This window comes from Fukomys damarensis, unplaced genomic scaffold (genome assembly GCF_012274545.1).
Source record: "Fukomys damarensis isolate Sample0158 unplaced genomic scaffold, DMR_v1.0_HiC HiC_scaffold_1, whole genome shotgun sequence".
NCBI lineage: Eukaryota > Metazoa > Chordata > Mammalia > Rodentia > Bathyergidae > Fukomys > Fukomys damarensis.
Genome location: NW_022900913.1, coordinates 32820996 through 32829113, shown reverse-complemented (window position 1 = coordinate 32829113; position 8118 = coordinate 32820996).

Below are 8118 nucleotides of genomic sequence, written 5' to 3'. Positions count from 1 at the left end.
AAAGAAGAACCAGAGACTCTGTTGGGGAATCTCCTTAATCTCCTCTTCCGAAACCAGTACCAGAAGAACACTCTCAACCAGAGGGTCTTGAGGAGGAGAAAAAAATCAACCTCCCTCCCCATAAACACAGAGACAAAGTTCCTACCAGAAGGGCAAAGGACCTCTCCGGCCCCTGCTGCGGGGAGTCCACTAGCACGTCTGCCTGGACCTCCCTCCCTGCCTCCAAAATGATCCGGATCACAAATTACCAATTCATACATTAACAGGAAAAGAAAGACACTGAAGCAAAGAAAAGGAAACCAAGGACGAAGTATTTCTACAAATTCTACTAAATTACACAATTGCTGATGCCCTACTCTAGCACCACCAACACACAATAAATCTTTAAGCACATATACAAAAAGCATGCAACTCTTGCCTGCTCCCATTTTTAATATTTACAAGAAAACTCACTGCTCCTCTTTTGCCTTCCTTTTGAAGGTCCTCTTCTTTCTTTTTGATGAGATCTCCTTTTATTCTTTATCCAGCGGTGTCCTTCACTGAATCCCTCAATACTCAGGTCCCTGTTCTTCAAGTCCCTGTTCTTCAGGTCCCTGTTCGGGCGCCACTTGTGGCGGTCCAGCCGTCACAACACGAACATGCCTGAGTCGGGGAGTGAGGATTGAGAAAGGAAAGAACACTCAAACCTGAGCGGAGACGAAGAGAAGTCTGATTTATTTCACAGAAACAGCTCCTTTTATAGGTTCACATCAACAGGAAGCACCAAGCAACTATTTGTATCTTTTATGCAAAGACCGGATTGTCTGACTCTTTGCAAAGAACATCAGATCTTTGGCTGTCTCCTTGAGTTTCTTCCGTTGCAGCAACAAGTTTAACAAGCAGAGTCCTAGAATGTTACAGATTGTATCAATGCCTTGAGTGTAGAGGTGAAGAAGTTTCCTTTTAAATGTCAAACTCCTAGAGGGCCACGGCCGGGCTCCCACAGGCATCATGCTAACAGAACATTCTGGAAATCTGCCTCTGAGGTATAAGAGATAGTTGTCTGGTGGGGAGTAGGGGAAAAGTGGAAGGAATTTAGATGTTTCCACAAAGCCATCTGAAGATGTATGAGGGAAGCTGTTCACAAGGAGGCATCTGACCAGGGACAGTCACTTGAGATAGTCCTGGGGGAAACTGCTGGCTGCTTGGCCCTGTTAATGGCCATACCTGCAAGACCCAGAAACTGGAGAAGTCAATCATTCTACAGTTTCTGGGTTCTAGAGAGCTGTGCACCCTGAAAAAGCTGGACAGTAGAGAAACTGGACTGCAGAGTGCAGGCAAGAGAAGCACACCAGAGCTAGGACAAAGTACTTCCTCCATCGTCTCTCTCTATGACATTCACTGACAAAGATGAACTTAGTACCACTTGGCAAAAACCTTCTATTTGCAGGACCCAACTCTCTTATCATGGATCAGACAAGGAAGAGTGACCTGGAGGTGACAGACAAATTGCTAACTGGCATAGTAACTGCTATGAGCCAGAACTGTGCTAGATGCTAAGTATGTAGCAGTAAGAAAATGTATAGTCCACACTTGAGGAGCTTACAGTTTAGTAGAGAGAAATAATTCTTAATTAAACTTTTACATTGTTGAGGTAACTTTTAATTATGTTGAGTTTTCATTTTCTATGAAGGAAAAATATGAATACTAGGAGAGATTATTCTGGGTTTTTTGAGGGTAGGCTGTTTGTTTTTTTGGTACCAGGGATCAAACTTGGAACCTTGTGCTTGCAAGTCAGGGGCCAGAACCACTGAGCTAAATCCCCAGCCCAAGAGAGATTATTCTGAAGAGCTGTGATATTTTATTTTATATTTGTCTGTGTTCAGCATATCCTTGAATTTATTACAAGTTGCTCAATAAAATGTGTAAGTCTATTTAAAAAGAAAAGGCTTGGATGACTCTTAACAATAAAAGCAAACAAACCCCCCCACAAAACAATACATATATATCAATTAATTTGTGATCTTCATGATCTTTATGAAATCACAGAAATCCTCAGGAAGAAGTAGTTGGATGACAAAAATCAAACATTGTACATGCTTGATTTGAGAAAATCTGAATTTTAAAGTTTCAGTGTAATAATATTGTGATTGAATGGATATGAAGTAAAATGATCCTGGTCCAGAAGAGAGGATATACCACTCAATGCTATTGTAGTCATTTGATTATAGATGTTTTATTGTGGAAGGACATTACATAGACACAATCTGTTCTGAAGAGGTCAATTAAAATATTCTGGTGACTCAGGAAATGCAGCAATGAGAATCCTGCTAACCAAATAGCCAGCTGTGTTTTCCAGAAAAGAAGCAATTGAAAAATGACCTCATTGTCATCTATAATATCGCAGAGGAGCAAAAATGTTCCAAGGACATCTAAGCTGGTGGTAGAGCTGAACCTGCTTAGAAAGTTAACTCAGACATAAATGTGAGAGTAATTTCTTTTGGTAGAAGAAGAAAATGCTGTGAAATCATGTAAGCAACTATCATGTACACAAAGTACACCACACATCTATTTCATATGACAGTACAACTAATAAGGATCTTTTTTTAATTTTATTAAGACTATGGCACAAAAAATTCATCAAACTACCCATAAGGGTAAAAAAATATTCATCAAACTACCCAGAAAAACAAAGAGTACTTATGTCAATTTCATTTGCCAAAATATTCTGAGAATTTCTTTTTTTTCCCCCATTGAATTGATTGGTACATTCTAGGTATACAGTACAGGTACATTCATTATTGGGATCTTGTACCTCTACATGACAGGTCTTGGTTCTCATTTTACCCCTTGTCCATGCCCTTCCTGCACCTCCTCCTCCCCTCTTCATCTACAAACACTTTATTTCCATCTTTTCATTGTGTCATATTTTTTTCCCTTATTACCTTTCCCCTACCCTTCTGAATTTCCCTACACCTTTAGCCCTTTTCTTCCCATTTCACAATGTCAGCTATCTCATTAGGATCTTATGTACTATTACAGTTTATTCACACCAGAGAAACTATTCAGTATTTATACATGTGTGAGTTATTTATTTCACTTAGGAGTATATCCTCAATATATATCCATTTTCCTATGAATGAATCTAATTTCTCATTCTTTATGGCTGAGTAATATTCCATTCTATGGAAAAACCACATCTTTATCTAATTTCCAACTTATGGGCAAATGGGCTGTTTCCAAATTTTAGCTATTACAAACTGTGCCGCTATAAACATTGGTGTGCATATATCACTGTGATATGATTCTTTTAATTCTTTTGGAAAGATACCCAGCAGAGGGATGGCTGAGTCAAATGAAACCTCTAGGCCCATATTGAGTATCTCCATATTGATTTCCATAGTGGTTGCACCAGTCTGAAATCCCACCAACAATGGAGAAGGGTTCCTTCCTCCCCTCAACCCTGACAACATTTGTTATTTGATTTCTTGATAGCAGCCATTATTTGTGGGGTGAGGTGGAATCTCAGTGTTGTTTTCATCTGCATCTCTCAAATGACCAGTGATGTGGAACATTTTTTCCTATATTTACTTGCTGCTTTTACTTCTTTGTCTGAGTAATGTCTGTTCATTTCATATTCCCATTTTTGAATCAGGTCTTTATATTGGGAGGGCTGATCATTTTGAGTTCTTTATATATTCTAGATAAGAGTCCCTTGTCTGAGGAGCAGCTGGTAAAAATTTTTTCCCATATTGTAGGTTGTCTCTTAGTTCTATTGATGGTTTCTTTTGCAGTACAGAAGCCTTTTAATAAGATGAGATTCCAGTTATTGATTCTTTCTGCTAGTTCCCATGCTACTGAGGATGTGTTCATAAAATCTTTTCCTATGCCAGTGTCTTCAAGAGTTCTGCCTAATTTATCTTCCAGCAAGTTTAGTGTTTCTGTTTTAATGTTTAGATCCTTAATCCACTTGGATTTTAATGTAGTGCATGGTTAAAGACAAGCATCCAGTTTTAATCTTTGGCAGGTTGAAATCCGGTTTATCCAACACCATTTATTAAAGAGGCTATCTTTCCTCCACTGAGGTTGGTCAGCTTCTTTGTCAAGCATAACATAGCTAAGTACATCTGGATTTGTTTTGGTATCTTCCAATCTGTTCCACTGATCCTCAGATCTGTTTCTTTGCCAGCACCATACTGTTTTTATCACAGTGGCTTTGTAGTATTTTTTCAAATTGAGAATTGTTATACCTGCTACCATGTGTTTGTTGCCTAGGATGGCTTTTGCTATTCTAGGTCTCCTATGATTCCAAGTGAATTTTTGGATTTTTTTTCTAGTTCTGTGAAATATAGTGTTGGAATTTCAATTGGAATTGCATTGAATCTGTATAGCACTTTTGGTAGTATGGCCATTTTCACTATGTTGATTTTTTCTACCCAGGAGCAGGGGATATCTTTCCATTTTCTTTTATCCTCTTAGATTTTTTTTTTCAGATTGCTGTAATTTTCAGTGTAGAGGTCTTTTCTTTCTTTTGTTAGATTGATTCCTAGATACTTCATTTTTTGGATGCTATTGTGAAAGGAATTGTTTCTCTAATTTCTCTCTCAATGAGTCTGTTATTTGTGTACAAGAAGGCTATTGATTTTTGGGTGTTCATCTTGTATCCGGCTACTCTACTGAATCTATCAATTAAGTCTACAAGTCTGTTGGTGGAGTGTTTTGGGTCTTCAATGTAGAGTATCATATTGTTAGCAAATAATGACAGTTTGACTTCTTCCTTTCTTATCTTTATTGCTTTAATTTCTTTCTCTTGTCTAATTGCTATAACTAATGTTTCCAGAACTATATTGAAGAGGAGTGGTGATAGTGGGCATCCTTGTCTTGTTCCTGATTTTAACGTGAAGGTTTTCAGTTTTTGGCCATTTAATATGATGTTGGCTGTTGGTTTTTCATAGATAGCCTTTATTAAGTTGAGATATAGACCATCTATTCCAATTTTTTGCAGGGTTTTTATCATGAATGGGTGTTGAATTTTGTCAAATGCTTTTTCTGCATCTATCTAGAGGATCATATGGTTTTTGTCCTTCACTTTGTTAATATAGTGTATTACATTTATTGATTTATGTATGTTGAACCACCCTTGCATCCCTGGAATAAATCCGACTTGGTCAGGATGTATGATCTTGTTGATGATCCTCTGTATTATATTTGCTAGTATGTTATTAAGGATTTTTGCATCTATATTCATTAAGGAGATTGGCCTGGAGTTCTCTTTTTTAGTTGTGTTGTTCCCTGGTTTGGGAATCAAAGTGATACTTGCTTCCAGGAATGAATTTGGAAGTATAGCTTCCCTTTGAATTTCATGGGAAAGTTTGAAGAGTAAAGGCAGTAGTTCTCTAAATGTCTTGTAAAATTCAGCAGTGAATCCATCAGGTCCTGGGCTTTTCTTTGTTGGTAAATTTTTAATGACATTTTCAATTTCACTGACTGTAATTGGGGTGTTTAGAATGTTTTTATCTTCTTTGTTCAACTTTGGTAATTCATAAATATCTAAAAATCTGTCCATTTTTTCTGTTTTCCATTTTATTAGAGTACAGGTTCTCAAAGTAGGTATTAATGATCAACTGGATTTCTGTTGGATCTGTTGTGAGTTTGGATTTTTCATTACTGATTGCATGGATCTGAGCCCTTTCTTTCCTTTTTTTGATAAGATTAGCTAAGGGTTTATTGATTTTATTTATTTTTTCAAAAAACCAACTCTTTGACTCATTTATTTTTTGTATCGTTTTCTTAGTTTCCATTACATTGATTTCTTCTCTAATCTTTATAATTTCCTCTGTTGTTAGAGCTTTGGGTTTTTCTTGCTCTTGTTTTTCTAGTAGAGTAAGATTCATCATTAGGTTGGTTATCTGAGCTCGCACTGTTTTCCTAGTATGGGCATTCTGTGCTATGAATTTTCCACATAGAACTGCTTTCATTGTGTCCCATAGATTCCTGTATGTTGTATTGGCATTTTCATTTTTTTGTAAAAGCTGTCTAATATTCCTTAATTTCCTGTGTGATCCATTGATTGTTCAGGAGAGTGTTGTTCAATTTCCATGTGTTTGTGAAGTTCCTATGGTTTCTTGTGCTATTGATATCCAGCTTGATTGCACTATGATCTGATAATATACCGGGGATAACTTTGATTCTTTTGTATTTATTCAGACATGTTCTGTGAGCTAGTATGTGATCTATCTTGGAGAATGACCCACGTGGAGCTGAAAAGAATGTATATTCTGATTTTGTGGAGTGGAACACTCTACAGATGTCTATTAAGTCCATGCGTTCAAAGGCTTGGTTCAGTTCTAGTACTTTGTTGTTGATTTTCTGCCTAGATGATCTGTCTATTTGTGATAGAGGAGTATTTGGATCCCCCATTACAATCGTATTAGTGCTTACTTGATTTTTCATGTTACTTAATATTTATTTTATATAGTTGGGGGCATTAATATTTGGTGCAAATGTGTTATGATTGTCATCTCTTCCTCTTGAATTGTTCCCTTTAAAAGAATGTAGTGGCCTTCTTTGTCTCTCTTAATCAGTTTTGGTTTGAAATTTACTTTGTCTGCGAATAAGATTGCTACCCCTGCTTTTTGCTGTGTACTGTCACGTGGAGAATTGTTTTCCATCCTTTCACTTTCAGTCTTTGGGCTTCCTTTTGCACTGGGTGTGTTTCTTGTACACAACATATTGTTGGATTTTGCTTCTTAATCCATTCTGCCAGTCTCTTTCTTTTGATTGGTGAATTGAGGCCATTGACATTGATGGTTATAACTGATATGTACTGACTTATTATTGTCATTTTATTGGCCTTTTGTCAACTCTTTTTACTTTCCCCCCCCTCTCCTTTTAGTTTCTTGCCTTGCCTATTTGATTTTGTCTGTTGGGCCTTACGTTATTGTGACCTTCATTGTCTTTTTCTAGGATATTGTTTAGAGTTCCTTGTAGTGCTGGTTTGTTGTTCATGAAGTTTCTCAGGTGTTCTTTGTTGTGGAAGTATCTTATTTCCCCATCCATTTTGAAAAAGAGTTTTGCAGGATACATCAGTCTAGGTTGGAGGTTCTTTTCTTTTAGAACTTGAAATATCTCACTTAGGCTCACCTTGACCTGAGAGTTTGTGTTGAAAAGTCTGATGTTATTCTGATGGGCTTTCCTTTGCATGTGGTTTGTTTCTTTTCTCTTACTGCTTGTAGTATTTTGTTCTTCTGTTGGATTTCTGGGATCTTGATTATTATATGTCTAGGTGTAGATTTTTATATGCCTCACTTATGTGTATGTCTAATTCTTCCCTTCTTTATGGGAAGTTTTGTGTCATTAATTCTGTGAACATCTTTTTAGAGTCATTTGTATTTTCTCCTGCTACTTCATGGATTCCTATCAGTCTTATGTTATTCTTCTTCACATCATGTAGGAGTTGTTGGATCGATTTCTCATGATCCCCTACTGTTTTTAAGAGACCTCTCTTTTCATGGTCACTGACTGCAATCTTATCTTCTATATCTGAGATTCTATCTTTACATTCTTTTATTCTGTTGCATACACTTTCAGTAGCATTTTTAATCTCCTAGATATCTGTTTGAATCTTTTTAATGGATTCCATTTCTTTTCTCTGTTAGGCATTCATCGTTTCCATGTCTTTCTTATGCTGGGCCTTCATGGCTTCTATCATGGTCCTGAACTCATCTATTTTTTTTTTCTCACTTTCTGTTCTAGAGTCTCAAATCACAACTTCCATTTTGTTGGCCATCTCTATGGTTATCTGGGAAATTATTTCTATTTTGAATTTTTCTAGAGCCTGATTGATCTGTTTTGTTACTTCCTGTGCTATGAGTTCAGGTGTCCTACTTGTTCACTGTTACACTTTTCATCCTTATTTTCCCTACTGTTTGCCATTGGTGAACTGGAAGTCTCTCTTTGTGTCTTGCTTAAGTGTTTTCTCATTTTTGCTTTTGTTGTTGGGTTGTCCCTGGTTTAATTTCTTGGTTTTTACTTAAATCTTCCTGATATAGTTGGCTTTAGCTTTTGCGTCTCTAATGACTCATAGACATTCTCATTTTCATAATATCAGAGAAAACAACTCCTTAAATTGGTCACAAT